Source organism: Artemia sp. Qi Xiang Cuo, unplaced genomic scaffold (genome assembly GCF_049724085.1).
Source record: "Artemia sp. Qi Xiang Cuo unplaced genomic scaffold, ASM4972408v1 HiC_scaffold_22, whole genome shotgun sequence".
NCBI lineage: Eukaryota > Metazoa > Arthropoda > Branchiopoda > Anostraca > Artemiidae > Artemia > Artemia sp. Qi Xiang Cuo.
The window spans coordinates 2,893,222-2,917,591 of NW_028297431.1; the positions used below are offsets into that span (position 1 = coordinate 2,893,222).

General features: G+C 35.1%; 1 long non-coding RNA gene across 1 annotated transcript; it reads left to right on the top strand.

Moving 5' to 3' along the window:
• The first annotated feature begins 490 nt into the window (after nucleotides 1–490).
• On the top strand, nucleotides 491–11,376 carry LOC148939055 (uncharacterized). The gene is made up of 4 exons (XR_016143579.1): nucleotides 491–568; nucleotides 4,015–4,137; nucleotides 7,263–7,433; nucleotides 11,315–11,376. It is a non-coding gene; the product is annotated as an uncharacterized LOC148939055 (long non-coding RNA).
• Nucleotides 11,377–24,370: the final 12,994 nt, after the last annotated feature.

The window sequence follows — 24,370 nt, forward strand, 5'->3', positions numbered from 1 at the left end:
GGGCACTGTATTCTATACAATGCCCTTTTGGGGATTGTAGTAAAAATTTGGGTACATAAAACCTATTTTTAAATTGTAATTTATTCCGTTTGTTTCCTGATAATGATGTGTAATCAAGGATGTCAATTTACAAAAGTATTTAAAATCTACTGAGTGATCTGAGTCTCAGTGAAAGTAGTTTATCATTGAAAATACCAAGAAAGATTTATTTAAAAATCTAGGAGGGGGAGGAGGTAACATTTTCTTTAGATAGGAAGCCATTCCAATAGGAACAACTAGATCTGGATTCCCGAAATGTATATTTTTGTTGCCAAAATTGTGACTACTTTTGTTAATGACTTAGATTAGTTTCATTTAAAGAAAATTTAAAAAAACAAAGTTTTTCCGAGGGAAGTAAAGAGCGAAGTTGAAACTTCAAACGGCCTATTTAATATATATTCATATAACTAGTACAAATAAACCAACTAATTATGTTTCCCTATGCTTTTAGGATTATACAAAATTAGCACTTACTGGAAACACAAAAGCCAAGCATAAAAAAACAGGATTGTTGATTTAAGAGTCAAAAGTGAGTATGTAGCCTGACAACAATAAACAAATCTATAAAGCTTTTCATAGTCTTACTCCAGTTGTGACATTAGTAACTTTCAGTATACAGTTAAAATTATCTTAAAAGCATAAGCGTAAAACTAAATATTCTTTAATAACCGCAAAGTAATTGAACAGCATACAGAAATATTGGATTGATTTATCAAGCAGCATTTTGCTCTCATCTGCTATAATACCAATAGTGGGTAATATACAGTCTTAATTGTAAGAAATATGTTTTAGTGTCACTTGCAATGAAGATCAAATAAGACATAATATGGACTCTGGAAATCCGATTATTTCTCTCTATACGAGAGTGAATTTCAAGCTATGATACAAATTCTAAAGCTAGTCTATAGTCCTAATACTATCAAGATGGCCTTAATTCGAACTTGTGTACAAACTAATCATGGCATGTCCTTTTATGAACCAAAACGAGAGCCAGTCATTGAGCTGAGGCATTTTGCAGACGTGATACCAAATTAAACGTAAAAAAAATAAAGTAAATCCTAAAATGGATTTTTGCTTTATCTTAAAAGGGATTGATAATATTTTGATTCTATGAAAAGTGTCCTTAATTGGTTTGATTCTACTGTACCAAGCTCACAACCAAGCTCAAAAAATGCCGCAAACAACTTTAATAGCTAAGAAAAACATTCAGTCTATTACATAAAGTTAATTATCCATACTTCACAAAACAATCCATATTTTTCAGGAACGTTTGTTTTTCGATGAGCAAAAACCTGTTTTTACTCAGCCGACTTCGCCTGAAAAGCCATAATGAAGACAGGGCTTTGTAAATCACCTACTGCAGAAACTAGAAGGCTACTGTAACAAAATCAAGCTTTTTAATGGCTCATTTAAAAGCTTATATTTATACTTAATCGTTTTTTATAAATTTGACTTGATAGCACATTCCCACAAAGCGCACTTTCGGCTGTTTCCCTAGCTTTTTTAAATGAAACAAGGTCCTTTTCCAATGAAATGACCAAAACAAGGTGATTTGAAAACCTAGGCAAGAGCAAATACTAAGGGGGCAAGGACGTCCCTTCCCCTCAATTACAGCCGTTAGAACTAGCCCACAGGCTTCATCACAGAGTGAAGTTTGAAGGTTCAGTTCAAAACTGTTGATCAATCAATCTTAAATTTTGGTAGATGTTTAGTTGAAAAGTTTTTGTTTTAGTTAATTTGTTTTCTCAATAATCTTTTACTTTTAATATGACTAGGCGATTTATGAAACTTACTAAGATGATTTGGACGGGGAGTATATGTGAGGGGATCTTATAAACCTCCAGTTAAGGGCATTGGACCATTGCAATGGTACCGTTTTATGCTTCCAAACTCTTCCACTTAAGAAGTGGTACCAAAAGTGTCGTGTTTATTGCTATATGGCACATTTGGATGGTAAAATTTCCAAAAATCACGTAGATATGAGTAATAGGTTTAAAATCTGCCGTCCCGGGATATGCCTTAAAAAAGTTGTGCATCACGCCTACAAAATAGTGGATTATCTGAAAAGTAATATTAAGAAGGGACAAACCATGATTTTAAAAAGAATCCAAGCTGGAATCGAACTTATGATAATCTAATTTGAAGTCCAGTGCTGTACTGACAGAAACACGCCTCTAGTACTGCAAGTTAATATATTGGTTAATTGTGTAGCTTATTAAGGGAGACTGAAGGAGGAAGTTTCAGGAGGTGTTCTTGCGTACCTTCAGTAAAGGGTTTCTGACCATAGTTATTGCAAAGATACCCATTTATGCTTTCAAGATTTTCCACTTACGAAGTGGAATCAAAAATGTTGTTTTCAGTGCTATATCTCACTTACGAATGGTAGAATTAATAAAAGGCACGTAGATATGAGCAAAAGTTTTCAAATGAGTCATTAAATATCACTCAAAAAAGTTCTAGTAGCTCACTCGCCCTAGCTTTTCTAATTGAGACATGGCACCAAAAGTGCCGTTTTTAGTGCTATTTGAAACTTGCAGATGGTGGAATTTATAGGAAGAACGTAAATATGTGCAATATTTTTTATATGGGCTATCAAAAATCCATAAGATTTTCTGGTAGCCCGCTAGCCCCACTCCTCGAGAAACGGAATAAAAAGTGCCTTTTTCGTGCCATATGGCACTCGCACAGGCTAAATTTATATAAACCGCGTATTACATATGGGAAATAGCTTTTGAATGAGCCCTTAAGAATCTCTATTTTATTTTCTAGTACCCCTCTAGGTCTGGAATAAATAAGAAAACACTACCGTTTTGACATTTTTTAACTTTTAGTCACTATAGGCTGTGGTTCGCTCTTTGCTATGTTGCAGCCAATGCTTCAACCATGACAAAGAGTTCATTGCAAATTCTCCCCTTAATCTTGTTAACACTGACAGCTGTGAAGTATAATAGACAGCAGGACTATTTTAGACCTAGTAAGAATAAGCAATAGTTTATTATTCACCCGTTAAATATCCATGTACGACGGTGTGATAGCCTGCTAATGTTTCAGTAACTTACTAATGAGCCTACGATTTATGAAACATACTAAGGGGGCTGGGAGGGGAGTGTACGGGAGGGGTTTTTTTAAACCTCCAGTTAAGGGCTCTGGAACATAACTATTACAATGATGCCTGTTTTGTACTTCAGAGCTTTTCCACTTAAGAAGTGGCACCATGAGTTTTTTTTTAGTGCTATATCGCACCTACGAATGTCAAATTGAAAAAAAAGCACGTGAATAAGAGATATAGCTTTCAAGTGTGTCATTAGGTGCCTTAGGCGCCTCTGCTTTTTTTAACAATTCATTGTAGATACCAGGATGCCAGAAATGACAGGCATACTCCAAGATTGGGTGTACAAATGAAACATCTCAGACAATGAGATTTAGGACATTTAAATTTTTAAGGGAGTTTCAGGAGGGAAAATACGGTAATTTAGCGTTTTAAGAGTGTAACTGCTAAACGTCTTCCTGGGTTCAAGTTTAGACTATGAATTTTATTGGGAAAGTGTCACGTTTCAAAGCCTGTAGAAGCCTATATTATGTAGTGTACTGTAGAATTTTGTTCCAAAAACACCTGAAAATATAATGTTTTTAACCTTTCACAAATTTGTCCTCTTGAAAAAGAAAGAGAAAAAAAAGGCTCAATTTTCTTGTGCACAAAATTACCCAGCTATAAATCTCAGTTTTTTGGTTTTACTGTGAAATAAATTGAAATTGGGAATAAAAACCTTTAATTTATATACAGTTAGATAAAAAGTAGTTTTGAAGTTAACTTCCTTTTCTTTCAAAAAGAAACCGTATTTCTATTTTTTTTTTTTTATTATTATTTATTTATGGCTTATTTTTAAAGTTGTTAAGTTTATGCTTGAGAGTGAATTAAAATAAAATTAATTTTATAGTGATTGAAATTAGACATTTAATTATTTTTATTTCTAGGAAAGCTTTGCTTCTCCTTTCCTGGGTAAAACTTTGGTACAATTCTGTTTTTAGATTTCATTATGGACTCTCCTCAAATTACGAATATGGCTGAAGACATCACTGCTTCTGTTATTAAAAATGGTAAGTTATCCAATGAAATTTTGGGAATATAAGGAAATCTGATTTGCTTTGGTAAATATTTTTTTTCTCCTCTTGCGGAGATCTAGGGGATGTGGAGGTATTGAGCTATCTCGCCAGCTTCTTGTGAGGAATTTTGGTTGTTTTTCATTTCCCCTCAGTTTTATTTATTTGATGAAAGTATTAAGACTCATTGAATGATAGGTTATACCTTTTGTTATTAATTTAGCTTCTTTTTTTTTTAGCTAATAATAAAATTAAATAAAATTTTACCGTAAATCCTACTATAAATGGGATATATATTGTATTACGTAGAAAACATAAAGGCCTAGCAAAAAATGGATTTTTTCCTCCAATTTGAAGTGCTAATGTTACTTTTTTATCCCAATCTTAATCCTGGCTTTATCCCTTTTTTATATGCAAATTTGTTTTTCGAAGTAATTTAATCAAATATTTTTCTTTTTTCTTTTTTTTTTTTTTTTTTTACAAATATTGAAGGCTAAATGTAATATTAGTATGTAATATATTCCATTAATTTAACTTAATATATGCCTAGAAATCGGTAAATTAAAACACAGTTATAAAAAGGTGGGTGTATTTTTTTTTTTTTTTTTTGAAGGTTGAGTTTTTTTCTATTTTTATTAGAAAATGTATTTTTATACGGATATAATTTTATTTTAATTTTTAAAGGGTATTGAAAGGCTTGCCAGTAATAACGTAGAAGCCGCTAGATTTGGACCCTTGAAGATATATAATTATTTTTGCCAAAATTCCAACTACTTTTGTTAATGAGTAATATTAGTTTTATACAGGCAAAAGTAAACAGAATACAAAAATAGTAGCCAAGAAGATAAATAAGTTTCTCTATATTCAGAATCAGCCATTCACTGCATGCTTAAATTATTTACATAACAGTTATTTTTATCAGCTTCATTCTCAAGTGGGATTTGAAGTGAGTAATAAATTGTTTTTCAAGTTGTATGTACTAAGCGATATAACCATAAATAAACGAATAACTGCAGTAATATAACAAGTATTTCAAGCTTGAGTAGGGTTGCAACATGACTGAAAAATATCTTCTTTGGTACTATTTTAGACTTTGCATGTGTTTGAGAATTACATTTTAAAGTCTATAAAATCCTGTTTTGTAATTTTACTGTAGAATTTAGTCCAAAATCATGTAAAAAAAACGGCTTTTTTTTTTCTTTTTATAAATTCCTTTCATAGAAAAAGATTGAGAAAATGAAATCTTTTCAATTTTCTTTTTCATTGATGAAAGAGTTTAATCCGCTACGAAACATGTTCCTGTGCCCTAGTTTAAGCTTTAGTTTTGAATGTAAAACTGTTGATTTTCTAGTGCAAGAAAATTTTCAATCTAAAAACCTCAAATTTTTAGTTTTTTTTCTGAAATTAATTTTAACTAAATATCCAACCTGCAATTAATGTAATATTAGATCAAAAAAATTTTTTTTAATACAGCACCCTCCCATTGGCACCCATTCGGTGTTTTATGTTGTGGGCGGGGGGCGGGGGCTTAGCTGGTCTTTTGGCATTTCCAGTGCTGTATAATTGAAATCTAAAAAAAATATAAAATAAAAGGCAGAATCGTTCAGCCAGGGGGAGTCCCCTCTGCCCCCTTCCATATGGGCGCCCATGCACACTCCCTTTTCAAAAAAACAAAATTGGTCCTATTTCTATTTCTATTTTTTTTTTTTTATTTATTTAATGCTTCAGGAGTCAAACCTATGCTTAGGATTGTATTAAAAAAAAAGGGTTTGTAGTGCAAGAAATAAGCCATTAAAGTAAGCCTATTTCTGGAAGCTTTTTGCTTCTATTTTCCTGGGTAAAACTTGTGTACAGCATCCAAGAGCTGTTAATAGCACAGTAAAAGACGTTTTATAAATGCTTTAACTCTCTTCTGAGATTCTGTTTCGGACTTACCCCAAATTACGAATATGGGTAAATATATCCCGCTTTTTTGCGATCGAATGGTTGTTAAAGCTATAAAATTGGTGATTTTGCCACACGTAGCAAATAAAAGCTTAATTTCGTATACGTTGTTTTCGAGTTTGGGGATATTATCATTCTTTAAGCATAAATATTTACTCTCATTCTTTTATTTGTTGAGGTATGAAAAAAAAAAAAAAAAAAATTACCACCAAAGTAGATTTTGTTTTAGGACAGCCAGAATTTTCATTTTATAAAATGATTTCATTCTTTTGAATTAATGATACGGTAATGTTTTTCAACATCGTTTATTTTGATGGCTCAACAATAAATTGCAAAACAAAAGAACAAAAACTATACAGTTACTGTTGAATTAGGTGGAAATATACAAATATAAGAGTTGCAATAGACAGATAAACCTAGATGAATTCAATTACTTCACTTTGAGAGACTACATCTTGATATGCGAATACTAGATCTGACATTTTAGTACTTTTGATGGTACTAAAAAATCTTTTTGCCTGTAAAACTGCATTATACGTTGTTTTTTCATAAATTTAAATTATTTATTTAAAATTCAGTTATTTGTTTATTCATACCTTATTCTCAAATCATTCTTCAGAAAAGAAATTTGGTTTTAAGAGGAATTTTTTCTATTTTTTTCCTAATTTCGTCAAATTTCGGCAAATGTTTGTTTTTTTGCTTTCGAAAAAGAAAATTTCAGAAACTGTAGAGACATTATATTATTAACCATAGTTCAATTTGTACGATAGGTATATATCTGTCTTTTTCGCTAATACTTGAAAACCATTCTTCCAATTTTTGAAGAGGACCAAAATTCCCAAAATTGGAGTATCCGAATCTAGGTGATAGCCAGGATTTCTTGTTCGGGGGGGGGGGACATTTTTCTAGGTTGGGAGCACAAGCAAAGCTTCAAAAATACTTTGAGACGCATTTTGTTGCGTTTTACAGGCTGGGCAAGACAAGTTTTTAGAGGGGGAGTAGTCATCCCCCCCCCCCCTTATATATGGTATATTCTAATTTAGCTCACACAAAAAGAAATAAGCATTAAGTCGTTTGGTGACTTAATCATTATGTTAATCAAATTTTTTGACAATTTTTAACCTTATTTTTTAATATACAATGTTTTTTGTTTCACCTTTATTAAAATTTTCTTACAGAACTTGAAGATGCTCTGCCAAGTAACAGTGAGGAGTTCTGTGACGTTCAAGACGTTTTTATCTCTTCAAAACGTGAAGTTTTTCCTTTATTTTCTTTCCCCAGCTTTTCAGGATCTCAGAAACTTGAGCCTGAGAACCCGGACCTGGACTCCATATGTTTCGACAATGAAGGTACATCTCAAAGGCTTTTTTTACGATCAACTTTATATATAGACGATGTTTTATATAGACGACCGTGGCTACTATTTTACATAGATACTATCTTATGCAAGGGTGTTTTTCCGCCGTACAAACAAAAAAGTGTTAGGTAACAATTTTATCAACAATAGTGTTTCTGACGTCCAACTATAAACTGTTAGCTAACATTAGTAGAGAATATCTTTAACAAAGCGAATGCTTGTTTGAAATTTTTCTTTTGTTAGCTAACAATTCTGTTTCCGCTGTCCAAACAAATATCTGTTTGCTAAGACTATTAGTAAACAGCTGGACAGCGATAAAACGCTTATAGATAGTTAAACACAAATAGATGAATATTTATTTGACTAAATAGTATTAAAGAGGGCACTAGCCCTTTCAATTTCCAATCGAAGGAGCCCTTTTTGAAGTCTCTACGAAAACGATTTCTATAAAAACCTTCTATGCCCCCAGGGCATAACTTACAACCCGTGCTCTGAGGAGTTTAAGGGGTTTGTCATTCTCAAAATCATAATTTCCAGAACTTTCAACTACGTTGCACAAAATGCCTATCTAAAAATTTTAATTAGATTGTTTGGGGAACTGGTGGGCGTAAGAGGGGTTTTATTTGCTCAATTATCACTTTCGACCATTAAAAAGGGCACTAGCCCTTTCAATTTCCAATCAAATGAGCTTTTTTTGAAGTTTCTACGACAACACTTGCTATAAAAAACTTTATATGCCCCCAGGGTATAACTTATAGCCCTTGCCCAGAGGGCTCTGAGGGGGGTGATTATCCTCAAAGCTCTAATTTCCAAGATTTTAACTACGTTGAACAAAAAGAATATCTCAAATTTTGGTTGTATATCTTCAGGGAAAGGGTGGGTGTGAGAAAGGGGTTAGTTGCCTTACAATTGCTTTCATGTATAAAAAAGGGCTCTAGCACTTTCAATTTCCAATCAAGTGGGCCCTTTTTGAAGTTTGACGACAACGCTTTCTATAAAAACCTTATATGCCCCCAGGGCACATCTTACAAACCTTGTTTTGAGGGCTACAGGGGGAGTTTCATCCTCAAAGACACAATTTCTGGACCTTTGAACTACATTGAACAAAATGTCTATCTCAAAATTTTGATTGGATGTGTTTTGAAAAATGGTGGGTGTGAGGGGGGGGGGGGCTCCCCTCCAATCATTTTTGACTATTAAATAGGCCACTAGCCCTTTAAATTTCCAATCGAATGAGCCGTTTATGAAGTTTCTACGAAAACACATAAAAACCTTATATGGCCCCAGGGGATAACTTACAACCCTTACCCTGAGGGGTTTGGGATGGCTGTCACACTCAAAGACCTAATGTCCTAAATTTTCAACTTCGTTGAACAAGATGGCTATCTCATAATTTTGATTGTATCTCTTTGGGGAAATGGTGGGCGTGAGAGGGGACTTAGTTGCCCTCCAATCACTTTCGACTATTAAAAATGACACTAGCCCTTTGAATTCCCAATCAAATGAGCCCTTTGTCAAGTTTCTACGACAAAGCTGTCAATGAAAACCTTGTATATCCCCAGGGCATAATTTATAACCCTTGCCCTGAAGACTGTGGGGGGATTCTCCTGCTAAAAGATATAATTTCCAGAACTTTCAACTACGTTGAACAAAATGGTTATCTCAAAATTTTAATTGAATGTGTTTGAGGAAATGATGGGCCTGGAAGGGGTGTTAGTTGCCTTCCAATCATTTCCGACTATTCAAAAGTTCACTAGCCATTTCAATTACCAATCGAATGAGCCCTTTTTGAAATTTCTACGACAACGCTTTCTATAAAAACCTTATATGCTCCTCGGGCATAACTTACAATCCTTGCCCTGAGGGCTATGGGGGGGTTGTCATCCTCAAAGACCTAGTTTCCAGAACTTTAAACTACGTTGAACAAAATGCTTATCTCAAAATTTTGATTGGATGTGTTTGGGGAAAGGGTGGGCGTGAGAGGGGGGTTAGTTGCACTCCAATCACTTTCGACTATTAAAAAGTTCACTAGCCCTTGGAATTTCCAATCGAATGAGCCCTTTTTGAAGTTTCTATGACAAAGCTTTCTATTAAAACCTTATATGCCCCCAGAACATAGCTTACAGCCCTTGCCCTGAGGGCTGTGGGGGGAGTGTCCTCCTGAAAAACATAATTTCTCTCTGAAAATCAACTATGTTCAAGAAGATGGCTATCTGAAAACTTTGATCGGATGTGTTTGGGAAAATAGTGGGCGTGGAAGAGGTGTTAGTTGCCTTCCTATCACATTCGACTATTAAAAGGGCACTAGCCATTCCAATTTCTAATCGAATGATCCCTTTTCCAAGTTTCTACGATAACTCCTTCGATAAAAAGTGTCCTGGTCTAGAAAAAAAATAAAAAAATAAATAATACATTGTGTCAACATTGTTCTTTACTTAGGCAGCGCTATTGCGCTGCCTATGATCTCCCTTATCATTTCCTGAATTTTCCAAATAATTATATGGTCAGTGATTCCTCAGTTACACTTTTTTGACAATCCGTATACACATAACATGTTTTGATTTAATTCAACACCTCCCCCCATCATTCTCTGAAATTCTCACCTGAATACCATTCGTGTTCAGGGAAACTAAATTTCAAATATGCATACCGGTATAGATAGAATTTCCCTCAATAATTGCCTTACATGTACTTATGCTCTACATATACTTATGCTTACATATACATATGCTTACATATATATATAAAAACACATATATTTACACAAAACACATACATAAATACTATTCTTTCGCAAAAAAAATCTTTAGGTTGTGGCCTTGAAGGTTGCCAGATGACTTGCATTTCGAATCACAACCGGTATTATATCCCATACACAAAGAGCAAAATTTCTTATTACAAAAGAAGCTCTAGTTGTTTTTCTAAATTGATGAACTAGATTCGATGCTCCTCGTGTATCATGACTATGGGGATCACTGTTAATGGAAAAAATATTTTCGAAAGAAGAGGGAAGCAAATTATTAAGATATTTATACATGAAAATACTAACTTGATAATCTCTAGTTTTTGAAATATCAAAAAACTGATTTTTAATATAATGTTCGTTAATATTTTGAGTAATGAATGTTTTAGGTGACAAAAGTTTAACAACTTTATTTTGAATTTTCTGAATTTTTTTTTATAACATGACACAAAATTACTTGCTCACACAGAGCAACCATAGGAAATATATGGGTAAAAAATAAAAAATAAAGTAATCTAAGTATTTTCTTTCAAACTAAGTTTTTAACCCGGCGAAGTAAACCCAGCATCTTGACAATTTTGAAGGTATAACGTCAGAGTGTGTTTTCCGTGATAGGTTTTCATCAATCATAAAACCCAAATACTTTGTTACCCTTACTCTTTTTATTTGATTACCATTTACAATTAGTTCTAAATTAGTTTCAATACTAGATGTCCGAGAAAATAAAATGTAATTATTTTTGGTGTAATTTAATGTCAAAAGATTAAAATTTGCCCACTCAATAAACTTGACCAATGCCTTTCTCATTTTATCAAAATGTAGACTAACCGATTGCGCAGCAACAAGTAAAAGAGTATCATTTGCAAAACGGATTATACCAGCCTCTGACATATAATATTTAATTCGATCGATAAAAATAAAAATAAAAAAGGACCTAGTATAGACCCTTGGGGTACTCCGCATGTTATTGCATTTGCTACAGACGTTGAAGACCCGTTCACCGCGATTTGCTTTCGTCCACACAAGTAAGACTCAAACCATAAGATGCTATTTCCAGTCACACCGATTTTATCCAGCTCAAATAATAATTTTTTATGATCAATTGTGTCAACGGCTTTTTTTAAATCTAGAAATAACGCAGCTGGAGTCAAATCCAATTCGCACGCATAATTTACCCAATCCACAAGTTTGATTTTAGCCATTTCAGTTGATAGTCTTTTCCTAAAACCAAATTGATTGTTTACAAGAATTTTATTTTTCTCAACGTAATCATTTAGCCTAGATCCAATCACCTTTTCATATATTATAGAAAAAAAAGGGAGAATAGAAATAGGTCTTTTATTTGAAGGGTAATCTCTCTTACCACCTTTGTTTAATGGTATTATCTTAGCGACCTTCAAAGCTTCTGGGAAAATCCCCTTTTCGATTGATTAATCGAAGGATATAGAATAGGTGTTATAACTGACTGAACCGATTTGGCAATCTTCTGGGAAATCCCATCTACACCACTTGAATTCAAATGCACTCCATTGATAATTTTTCCCACTTCATTTGCATCACAAGGATTAAAAGTCATTTGAATATTAACTAAAACTTCAGATCGAACTATTTTGGGAACCTGTTTAAATTATTTTTTCGAGCTTTTGCACCCTCACTACAAAAGTATTCACATAAATAATTGCTATATCATTCGGAATGGTCAAATTTCCACATTCAGTTTGTAGTTTAGTGATAACCTCTATTTTACCCTTTCGACCCAGGGGCGAATTTTTTGTTTTCCAGGTTTTTTTTTCATGTCACATCTATGCTTCATAAATTAATTTTGTAAATAAGTTTTTCTGATTTTCATTTCAATCCATTTAAGATATTCCTATAGGTTTTAAATAGCTGAAGATTAATAGTAGATGGTTCAGCTAAATATGCTATATGAAGTTTATTTTTTCGGTTTGTAGAATTTAAGGGTCCTAGCCCTTTTAGGTTTTTTAAGAAGGCACTTCTTATTTAATACATTTGTAAGGGTTCAAATAAAAATATCATACGCAGCCAATGGGTGATCTTCTTCAAATACTTCAGAAAAATCTACATCACCCATTTCTATCTCAAATTTTTTTAAATTATTTTCTCTTAAATCAAGGAAGAATTTTTTATTTAAATGATCTTTCTTAGTTATCATTCTACTGGAATTCTTTAATTTACTCATGAGAAAAAAGTGGTCCGATACATCCATAATTGAAACAACAGCATACGAACATTCGAGTAGATTTACGTCCACGAGTATATTGTCAATTAGCGTTGTAGATTTCACAGTAACTCGTGTAGGGATAGTTATCAGTGGATATAGAAAAGAAGAAATCATTAAATTGAGAAAATCTAGACGATTTTGATTTTTTAAGGAGGTCAATATTAAAATCTCCCTTATATTTAGCACTTTATATTTAGGTTCACTATTAAAATTTTCAATTAAAGACTCCATCTCCCTAATAAAAAATATCATCATTATATGATGGTGTTTTATATACTAAACCAACAACTATATTTTTATCACAATTACCAACAATTTCAATAAAAAGAGTCTCTAGCCTTCCCTCAAGCCACAGCGAGGGACTTTCCCTCACACAGTAATGCTAAACCTCTTCGCTCCATGAGCTGCTGTTCTTTTCTTTCACTAATATATCCTGGAAATTGGAAATCCCAAATTGAACAATTGTTCCCATTTGAGACAAACGTCTCATCAAGTACTATTACTAACGGTGATTCTTGTAAATCACTCAAAATGTTACACGGGGTAGGATATGCTGACCTAAGGCCTTGAAAATTCCAAAATAGAAACAATATCATCTTTAACTGACCAATTTTTCAGCGACTGTTTATCCACATAATTACTTGCTTTCATAGCTTGCGTATTATTTCCTTCACTTAAATTATCATTAGCAATGGAAGTAGATAATAAATATTTAACAGGCAGCTTACTACTTTCCATATCTGGCAGTCTATCGGTCATACTATCCATAATGAAACATTAACCCACTGAAACATTGCAAATCTTAAATATCTAAACAACAAACCAACAAGAAACTTATAAAAAAAACTATGGATAAAAAAACAAAGAATTCCACATAGCAAAAAAAAATCTGAATATTGATTCAATATATCACAACAATGGTTTATTGATCAGTGATTAGGTCACTAAGAGACCTGATTTTCAAGATGGCTGAAGTATTTTATGGTTTAGCTAAGACGCGGCCGTCGTGAGTTCATACAATCCTAACACCAAATCTATCACGTGCCACATTTAACAGTTGTTTGCGCTTTGGTGTTAAGTACTCAGATATAAATCCTCGTGATCGGGCCAGTTTCTTCTTATTCGCAAACACGCGCTTTGCACCATAAGTGGAATGAAGGGTAACAATAACAGGCGGGAGAAAATTATCCACTAAAGTTGCTCGAGTACGTAAGTTCTCGGTTGACTTAATATCCGTAGCAATCATGCTGATCCCCAATCTAGTACCAAATAGTCCTAAAACACTATTAATCAGTGTTTCTCCACCTGTCTGAGACAGTCCGTGGATTAGAAGAGCATTCAACCTTTTTTCCTGTTCTAGATCATCGTTGCGGTATTCTAGAATATCAATACGGTTTTCTAGCGATAAAATTTGAGCATGAAACCCTTTAAGCATTTTTTTCAATACTAGCAAACTTGGTACTGTAGTCCAGATTGATCGCATCATAGATCTCAGTGACTATAGTGTTAATTACTTTTTCATTGATCACATTTTGTCCCCTGAACATTTCTCAGTCACCTGCTTGTGAATATCTTGACGAAAATTTTCTTTCAAGTTGGCAATTTCATTCTGTGCTTTAACAAGGTAAAACGAGAGTGAAGAGACACTGTCTGCCGTGGCAATTCCCATTATTTCTTTATACACATCCGGAACTGTGGCAAGTTCAGTGAATGTCCTTTGAACCTTATGTTTTTTTTCTTTGAAGGTTTGGCAAAATTTTCTTCAAATGATGCTTTTTCATGTGATCCGTAGCAAAATACTTGATAAGACTTTTCCTTCTTCGATACAGTCATACCGACTGTTCGAGCAGGCCATGAAGGATAGCCGTAGAATTTGCCAAATGCAACATCGTTAATATCATAAGGCATTTCACGATTATAGTGTCTAATTTCTTCACACACAAAAAAAACAGTCAGACAGGTTTTGCAGAAAACGAAAGCATATGACCTTGTGTATATGAATGCAGCGACTGATGACAGGGCGGGATAAAAAAGGTACAGCTGAATACAGCCAATGGAAAATTTACGAAGTATCCATGGTAATTTATCCAAAAAGTACAATATAACTCTCTTGTCAATAAAAACTTGCTACTAAAGATAGGACTACTACTATTGACTGTACTCCTAATGCTACTATTATATTTACTGGTGCTACTGCTACTTATAAACCTAAGGGTATTAAGGCAAAAATTTTGGGCAATATTGTAACTGTATTGAAATAAATCGAAACACGCTATACCCATGTATTTTGTCAAGAGGACGTGTCAACAATGCTTCTGGACCGGTTGATGGTATTAAGTTAAAAAATTTTATCGTGTGTTGAAGGGGATGTTGAAAAAAGGCGCTATTGGCCTACTGCAGCTACTAGAACTATTGCTACTCATAATAACTGTACCTTTCAACAATACTGAAAATACTGATGTCTCAAAACTTTATTTGGAAATTTTTATGGGAAATGATGGGCGTAAAGGGGGGGGTCTCTCAACTCGCGTTGACTCTTAAAACGGACACTATAACTTCCAATTTAAAATCAAATGAGACCATTCTGAATTTGGTACGACCACCCATTCCATAAAAACCTTATATGCCCCCAGAATATAGCTTAAAGCCCTTGTACCATGGCTCTGGGGGGTTGTGCATTGTTGGACAACCTCCCTGGAAGCATTGTTATATGTTCTTTGGACTATTTTAAACAAAATTACCATCGCACAATTTCAATCACGTGCATTTAGTGAAAAGAGGGGTAATTGGGTGGGGGATGGTACTTGACCTCCATCACTATTGATTCTGAAAAGGGAACCAGAACGTCCAAGTCTAACCAAATGAGCCAACTCTAAAACTTATACAACCGTCGTTTCCATAAGAACCTTAAATGGCCCAGGTGCATAACTGACAACCCTCACTCTTAGGCTCTGGTGGTTAGTATCAACCTCGAATGCCTTGTTATATGACATTTGGACTATTTTGCATAAAAGGACTGTCTCAAAATACCTATTGGATACATATCAGGAAAACACGATGCGTTTGTGTGTGTGTGTGTGGGAGGGGGGGGGGTAGCTACGCTCTGATTACCTTGATTCTTAAAAAGGGCACTAGAACTTATTATTACCAATCCAATGAGTCCCCCACCCTTTTTTATAAAAACCTTATATGCCCCAAGGGCATAACTTACAACCCTTTCCCTGAGAGCTGGGGGGGGGTATCTTTCTCACTGACATAATTTCCGAAACCTTCAACTACGATAAATAAATTAATTATCTTCAAATTTTGATTGGAGGTGTTAAGGTAAATGCTGAGCGTGGAGGATGGGGGGGGGGGGCTGTTTGCTCTCAAATTACTTTGACTCTTAAAAAGGGCGTCATAATTTCAAATCAAATAAGCCACATCTGATTTTTATACGACCGCCCACTTAATAAAAACCTTATATGCCCTCATAAAATAACTTACAACCCTATCCCCAGAGCGCTTGGGGATTCTGTCATCTCTAGCGACATTATTATATGTTCTTTGAACTAGTTTTAAAAAAATCGCTATCTCATAATTTTAATCATATGCGTTTGGTGAACAGAGGGATTGTAGAAGGGGGGGGGGCTAAATGCCCTCCATCCATTTTTACACTAAAAAAGTAACTATAACTTCCAATTTTCAACCAAGTGAGCCTCTTCCGAAGTTAGACAACCATCCCTTTCATAAAAACCTTAAATACCCCCTAGGTATAATTTGCAACCCTTGCCCCTAATCTCTGGGGTTTGTTTTAACGCTAAAAGCCTTGTTATATGATATTTAGACTATTTTGAATAGAATGGCTATCTCAAAATTTCTATTAGATGCATTTCAGGACAATACGACGTGTGTGTGTGTGGGGGGGGGTGTAGCTGCCCTTCGATCACTGACTCTTAAAAAGAGCACTAGAGCGTCTGATTACCTATCCAATGAGCCCCCTCTCAAGTTTACATTACCATGCTTTCTATAAAAAGGCTTATATACCCCCAGGGAATAACATACAACCCTTGCCCTGAGGGCTGGGAGGATTTGTTATACTCAAAGACATAATTTTTAGACATTTCAAACACGTTGAACAAACTCGCTTTCTCAAAATTTTGATTAGAAGTGTTTGGGGAAATGATGGGCATGGGGTGGGGGGGGGTCATTTGCCCTCTGATCACTTTCGAGTAATAAGAAAGGCACTAGTCCTCTCAATTTCCAATCGAATGAGCCCTTTTTGAAGTTTATACGACGAAACTTTCTATAAAAACCTTATATGCTCCAAGGCCATAACTTATGACTCTTGTCCTGAAGGCTATGGGGGAGGGGGTTGTCATCCTCAAAGACATAATTTCCAGACCTTTCAACTGCGTTGGAAAAATGACTATATCAACATATTGATCGGAAATGATTGGGGAAATGATGGGCATGGGGGGATGATTCTCCCTCCTATTATCTTCGACCATTAAAAGAGGCAATAGCCCTTTCAATTTCCAATCGAATGAGCCCATTTTTAAGTTTTTATGACAACGCTTTCTTTAAAAACCTTATAACTTACAAACTTAGCCCAGAGAGCTGTGGGGCGGTTGTCATACTAAAACACAATTTCCTGACCCTTCAACTAAGTTCAACAAAATGGCTATATCAAAATCTTGATCGGATGTGTTTGGGGAAATGATGGACGTGGGGGGGGCATTCGCCCTCCGATTGTTCTTGACTATCAATAAGAGCACTAGCTCTCTCAATTACCAATTGAATAAGTCCTTTTTGAAGGTCCTACGATAACACTTTCTATAAAAACTTATATGCCCTTGGGACATAACTTACACCCCTTGCCTTGAGGGCTCTGGGGGGGGGGTATCCTCAAAGACATAATTTCCGAGCTGGCCTCTTAACCGTTGAACAAAATGGCTATCCCAAAGTTTTGCTTGGTTGTGTTTGGGGAAATGGTGGGCGTGGGAAGGGTTTTAGTTGCCCTCCAATCACTTTCGACTATTAACAAGTGCACAAACCCTTTCAATTTTAAATCGAATGAGTCCTTTTCGAAGTTTCTACGACAAATCTTTTGATACGAAGTGCCCTGATCTAAAGAACCAAAAATAATACATTGGGCCAACATCGTTCTTTACTTAGGCAGCGCAATTTGTGCTTCCTCTGATACAGAAGAATAATGGTAGAAAGGACATTTTATTAGCCTTTTATCATAGTCCAAATAAAATCATGGTTAATGTAGGAATGATTCCATTACTTGTATTGAGACAATGAGAACTTATATAAAAAAAGGTGAATACACTCCTCAATGCCTTTTGTATTCGGTGGTATCATTTAATTTACAAAAGAAATTTTAACCCCATTAACGAACCCTATAATAATGTCTAATTTCAAAAACTCACTGTAATTACTTACACAGAGTAGTTTTCCTGAGTTCCATGAAATCAGTTCAGAAAACCATTTCAATGTTGAATATATAATGCGTCACGTAATTATAGTCAACAAAATATTTGATCCAAGACTATGTACCGTTAATCCTTTGGGGGGGGGGGGTCATCGTGTAGGTAATGACACCCAATGAAAACGAGAACAAAAAATAGATACATTGGTGCTATTAATATTATTATTAATTTTGTCAAGTAATGTAGGGCCTGAGTGTTACTCCAATGGCCATTTAAACACTTTAAATGGATTTTGCTGCTGTTCAGGTAGGAAATGAGGTTAGTTGTTGGTTTTGTATTATATCAGGAGTTAAACAGGGTTACAGGGTATCTAGTTCTTGCAACCAGATAAAAACCCTCCAACCCCACATATATGGAATATTTTGAAGGACTTTGTCCTAAGAAGCACAGTAAAGACAATGAGAGAGCATGGAATCGAATGAGGAAGTAAGAGTTAACTCTACTTAAATTATTGTTTTATTTAAGAATCCCGGATGAATAATTTAGCAAAATCATCTTTTATAGATTTCGCGAGTTCAGGATGAAAAGAATAGGTTTGAAAATTAACGTTAAGAAGACTAAGAAGCTGAGACTACAAATAAGTGAAAGTGAACAGATGATGCCGGCGAACGAGAAGGTCGATCAATTGGACTGCTTCACATAGTTAGGTAGCATTATTAGTAAAGAAAGTGGGTACTATGAAGATGTTAAAAGTGGAACAGACAAGGCCAAGGTTGTTTCTTTCATAATTAGAAAAAGTTTGGAAGAAAAACAAGATAAGCCTTGCGCACCAAGATTAGAATATTGTAGCATACGGTAATGGCAGAGGTCAAGCATGGTTCTGAAGCAGGGGCGCTAAAAAAACAGGCGAGGAGCTGCTAGATGTTTTTCAGAGAAATTGTCTTGGGGATCTGACTGACTAAGCGTATCTCAAATAGTAAGCCTAAGGAAAAAATATGGTTCAATTCTGATTTATTGAGCTGTAATGAGAGGAAGGATTAGATGAATTGGACACGTTCTAGGGATGAAGGATGACAGATCGCTTTAAAAAAATGTCCTTTTCGACCAACCGTCTAGCGTCAAACGAAAAAAATTGTCCTCAAACGGGATGGGAGTATGTAGTAAGGAAAGATTTAAAGGAAATGGGAAGTTTTTGGAAGAGTGTAAAAAAGAAGGCTTTGAGTATTAAGTAATGAAGGAGAATTGTTTGTAGCTCTGTTGGCTTCAGGTGGCTTGGTGCGGAGGTGAATTTTTAGTTGTAATAGCAGTAGTAATATATCAACGAAACCCCTAAACGAACAGAAATTACGACAACCGAGTCAAACTCAAAACAAGCAGAATAAAGAAGAGTATGGGTGATACCCCTCGCCCCCTTCTTAGCTTCTAAGGACCAGAACATAATTTTTTACTGAAAACGGAAAACGTTTTAAATGTTTCATATTTTGTTTATCTTCGATTAATCCAAATTTTCAGAATTTCGGGGATGAACATAAATGTGTATATTAAACTTTTAATCCAAATTCATGTGTTTGTTTATTTTGCTGTAATTTTGGTTATGGTGGTTTTTTTTTGTTTTGTTTTTACATTTTTTTTCTTTTATACTAGGGGAAATAAAACGACTGCTTGAAATAAAGATAGTTTTTAGTATAGTAAAAAATTGTGCTCGGTTCTCTCTGGTTCTTGGTAATTTATCTTGGTGTTTGGTTTCATTTATTTATTGAAAATAATTTATGGCGGTTTTATGCTTGGAAAATTACTTTATTTTTGCTCATCTTCGGTTTCATTTATTCCCTTACTTTTTTGGAAAAATATGTTGCATCGAACAAGTTTGAAAATTTGTTGCAGTTTGTTTTTATTGACGCAGTCTTTTTTGTTGGTAAATTAAAGAATAATTTAATTTTTGTGCATTTCAAGGAGGCACACTTGTGCCTCTATAAAGAGGCGACCCACCACAATGTTAAGCGATTTCAGGTCCTAGAGGTCGCAGAGAGACGGCGGTAATCGCATTTTGTAGCCCAAGCTCAAACTAAGAAACTTGCAAAATTTAATCCTCCTCCGACTTTATCTTCATGGGGTAAACTGGGCCGGAAGTTTGGACCCTCCCACCACAGCCCCCCTTTAACGTTGTCTGATTGGACTGAAATTAAGAGGTTAAGCCTTCCTAGGGCCCGGGAGCTTATCCTCGAAATTTTAGCTCAATCTGATCACTCCTACCCTGTTTTCAAAAAAACAAATATAGCCACTTAAAATTCATCATCATCATTTCTTTTTTTTTGTTAGCCACGCCTACAGGCCACAGTTGGCCACGGATCCGGTTGAAAGAGGACTCATTCGAAGCAGAATTCGACCTGTTAGGGACTTTTGATATTTTCAGACCGAAAAAATTATCCCCTGAATTTACATTTACGAAAAACCTCGTTTTCCTATATTAGCCCATGTTAATTTTTCCCACCACAACCCCCCTTTAACGTTGTCTGATCTGGCTGAAATTTAGAGGATAAGCTTTCCTGGGGCTATCCACTTCCGAGGATAGATGAGCTTTTGGAAACTGTGGGAAACAAGAAATTCTTCAGTATTCTCGACCTCACAAAGGGCTACTGGCAGATCGAACTTACCAAAGAAAGCATGGAGAAAACAGCTTTTGAAACCGAGTCTACTTTTTTGTATGAGTTCTGGGTTCTTCCATTTGGTCTACATGAAGCGCCCGCAACATTCTAGCGTCTGATGAACCGAATACTACGGGACTGCCGTCATTTTGCGAGAGTATATCTGGACGATATTATCATATTCAATGATGATTGGCTGGAACATCTTGTTCATGTACAAGAAGTCATCAGACGAATCACGGAAGCAGGTCTGAAGATCCCCCAAAGAAGTTTAGCTTTGGAAGATCAGAAGTCCAGTTTTTGGGACACATTGTTGGTAGTGGCAAGGTAACACCCGTCGAGAGCAAGATCGGTGCCGTCCAAAAGTACCCGTCACCCACTTCGAAGAAAGATTTGCGTTCCTGTTTAGGTATGGCTGCTTACTATTAGAGATTCATCCGCGATTTCTCTGGTCTAGCAGTGCCATTCACAGGGATGCTACAGAAGCCCTGCCCAAATTCATTTACTTAGGGTGACCGTCAAGAGGAAGCTTTCAAACAGCTGAAACAAGCGCTTGTGAGAGCCCGTGTCTTACGGGTTGCCGATTTCAACAAGGATTTTGTGGTGCAGACGGACGCTTCGAATATTGGGCTTGGAGCTGTTCTGAGCCAGCATTGCGATGATAGCGAGTATACAAGAGCTTACAAAAGCAGGAAACTCATCGCAGCAGAGTGAAACTATTTGACAATTGAGGAAGAGGCGTTGGCGTTGAAATGGGGAATAAAGAGCTTTTCCTTTTATGTTCATGGTCAAAAGTTTTGGGTCGAAACTGGCCATAATCCTATGAAATGGCTTAACGTTTCCAGGAGTAACAACGCACGGCTCAACCGTTTCGCTTTAGTACTCTTAGAATTCCAGTTCGACATCCGTAGCCGACCTGGAACTCAGAACAGAAATGCTGACTCACTCTCCCGTTCAGAGTAGATAGTTTACTTCTTTTTGTTCAGTTGGTTTTTCTTTGTTTAGATGAATTCCCGAAACTGGGCAGCATGCCTCTGAAGAATTTTGGAGACAACAGGGTCTGTTGATCGTTACCGGACTCTTAAACGAGCCCAAGAAGAATGAACCTGAGTTTGCCAGGTTCTAAAATCTACAAATCTCTGGTACTGCCTGTGTTAATAAAATTATATGTCCTAAACCGAAGTAGGTAAAAGTTGCGACAGTTATCACAAGTACATAAAAAAATAGCAGATGAAAATAAACATGTGCTTTAAACTCAAAAGTTCGCACAAACTGTACGATGTTGATAACTCTGACTTTACTTGTGTAGCAATAGAATGAAAAAGTAATACCGTATTGAGAAAATACATGTATATTGTACCTGTATAGTTTCAATACCTGCATGGTTAAGATACAATTACATCATTGTTTAAATTGTTTGCAACCTTCAAAACTTATAAAGACTTAAGCACTGTTTTTATGTGACACTATGCTCTATATACTTTATACATTTGTGTATTTTTCCATGTCTTTGGTGTTTTTTTCTTTTATCTTGCTGTTTTAAAGTGACGAATTAGGCTAAATAAGCTTTTAATAAGTGCACACCCAAAGTTATATTCTAGCATCTTTAAGGATTTTAAACCCTTAGTTGAATTTTATGTATTTATCATTTAATGAGCACAATAAGTGTCTTACCCAACCCGCCATTTTGTGTTTTTTTTCCTGTTCTTAGGTTTTGTGTAGAGCTTAGCTCTGAACTTAGAAACTTGTCTAGATACGGATAAAGCACATGGAATGTCATTTTCGGCTTACTATGTGGAACATCAAACAGAAATACATCAAAGGTGGTAAGTTCTTGCTAACTGTAGCGTTTGATTTTCTTTTTTTCCCCGTTTTTGGATGATTTTATTCTACTCCGTTAAATTAGTTAGGTTCTGACCTCTTAAGTTAAAGTGGAAAGTGTGGACCAATTTGATGACAGTCTCTAGTTGATGAATATGCCATTACGGTTGGTGAAACTACGTAATATTCATCGCTAGGACTAAAAAAGATGGTTTTGTTCGTCCTTGAGCAAGGGCCTTCTATTCGTGAGCTGAACCAGATAAGTACGCAGGGGGGCATCACAGGCCGACAGTACCCCTACATGCAAAATTTTTCAGAATTTCTCGGCACTCCTAATTCAAAATATCAAATGAAAACTTATTTTCAGAACTTCTACGTGTATCCCCAAAAGATCTTGGATAGAAACTGCCACTGAGGTGGGGTTTTATTGTCTATGCCACGAATACCTTACTATCTGAAGTTGTTCCGACAATTTTTTTCGGTTTTTGAGCAATATTTGATTATTCAGGGGGCCAAGCGAAGAAATTGGGCTTATTTCAATTATTGCAGATCAGTTCAATTTCAAAAAGTTTGACTAAGTTTTACAGTAGTATAAGATTTAGCAGTTCAGAAAATGATCTGTAACAGTTAAATTTAAGGTTTTTATTTGACACTATTCCTTTAAATCTGGGCCTAAATGAGCTCTTAGGACCTATCCAATTCTAGGTAGCACTGAAATCAAGAATATATGACAATTTCAACTCATTTTAGAAGAAGCCGCAGTAAAGGGAATATACAGTAGCGAGAAAGGCTATACTCTCCATTAAAAATAAGTAACACAGATCTTAAACCACACAAGATTCATACCTAGCCTTTGCGTGCGCGCAATGAAAAATGTAAACATCATGTTGAGCTTACTGGATGCCTGTTTTTTTCCGTTTTCTTGTCACGGCTCAATTAGAAGACACACCTAAACTATAGGCTAATCAAGAAAAGTAAAAAGGAGAACTTTTTTCTTTATAAGAATAAAATTAATAAAGGGACACATTTACAAGTCCTTCTTTCCAAGGGGGAAGTGAAGTAAAGTAAATACTTTCTTCAGACGAATAGCAAATATATCTCTAAACAACAAATAGGTAAGTTAAATAGTTTTATATTTATTGACAGATAGATATTAATGAAAATTATCACATTAAAAAAAAAATTTAATTCATATTATTTATATTGTGATTGCAAATAATCAAGCTCAGCTAATCAATCCAGGTTTGCAACAATTCTCCAGAAACGGATGCTTTTTTTATTGCATGAAAATGGGTTGTCCGATAAAATTTGATTCTAGTCAAGACAGATACGAATCTTGACAATTACCCGAGAGAATGAATAACTGAAATACGCAAAAAAAAAGCATTTTACAATTTTATTTTTTTTAAAAGTGTTATAAAGACAGAAGAACACAAGACAAAATTACCACTTCAAATTACGATCATCCCTTACGATTTAATGTTATATTGAAGAAGAATAACTAGACTCATATATTTACGACGACATTCATATTTATCTAGGAAATGGTTGCCAAAAGATCCCCAAAAAGATATCCCCAAAAACATCCTGAGAAAACAAAAGCAACAGCAACCTTTTAAGAAAATCAAAATATATTTTCTTGTGAATTATTATCGCTTCTAATCAGCAGTTGTACCAAACCAATCCTGCTCAACTCATCCTCAGGGCTATACTATTTTGTTTATCCTCCCCATAGTATAGTGCAGACGGTTTCATATCATTCTATTTTCCCTTCTTTTTTTATTTTTATTTTTGTGTTTAAAGATTTTTCCAATTTGCAATGTTTAGAAGTCCTCCAAAAAAAAAAGTCCCCACAGATCCCAAATCGAATTCAAGTGAAAGTGTCATAGTGAAAGATACCCATCCTGGCTGGTCAAACACACTATCTCAAAGTTCTAATGATAGCTCCAATTCGGAGAATAGGACAATGATAAGTGTAGGGGCTAATGTAACCATAAATGATGATAATGTGTTTCAAGAGGTCCTCTCTAGAAGCTCTAAAAAAAGGAAAAAAAATATCCC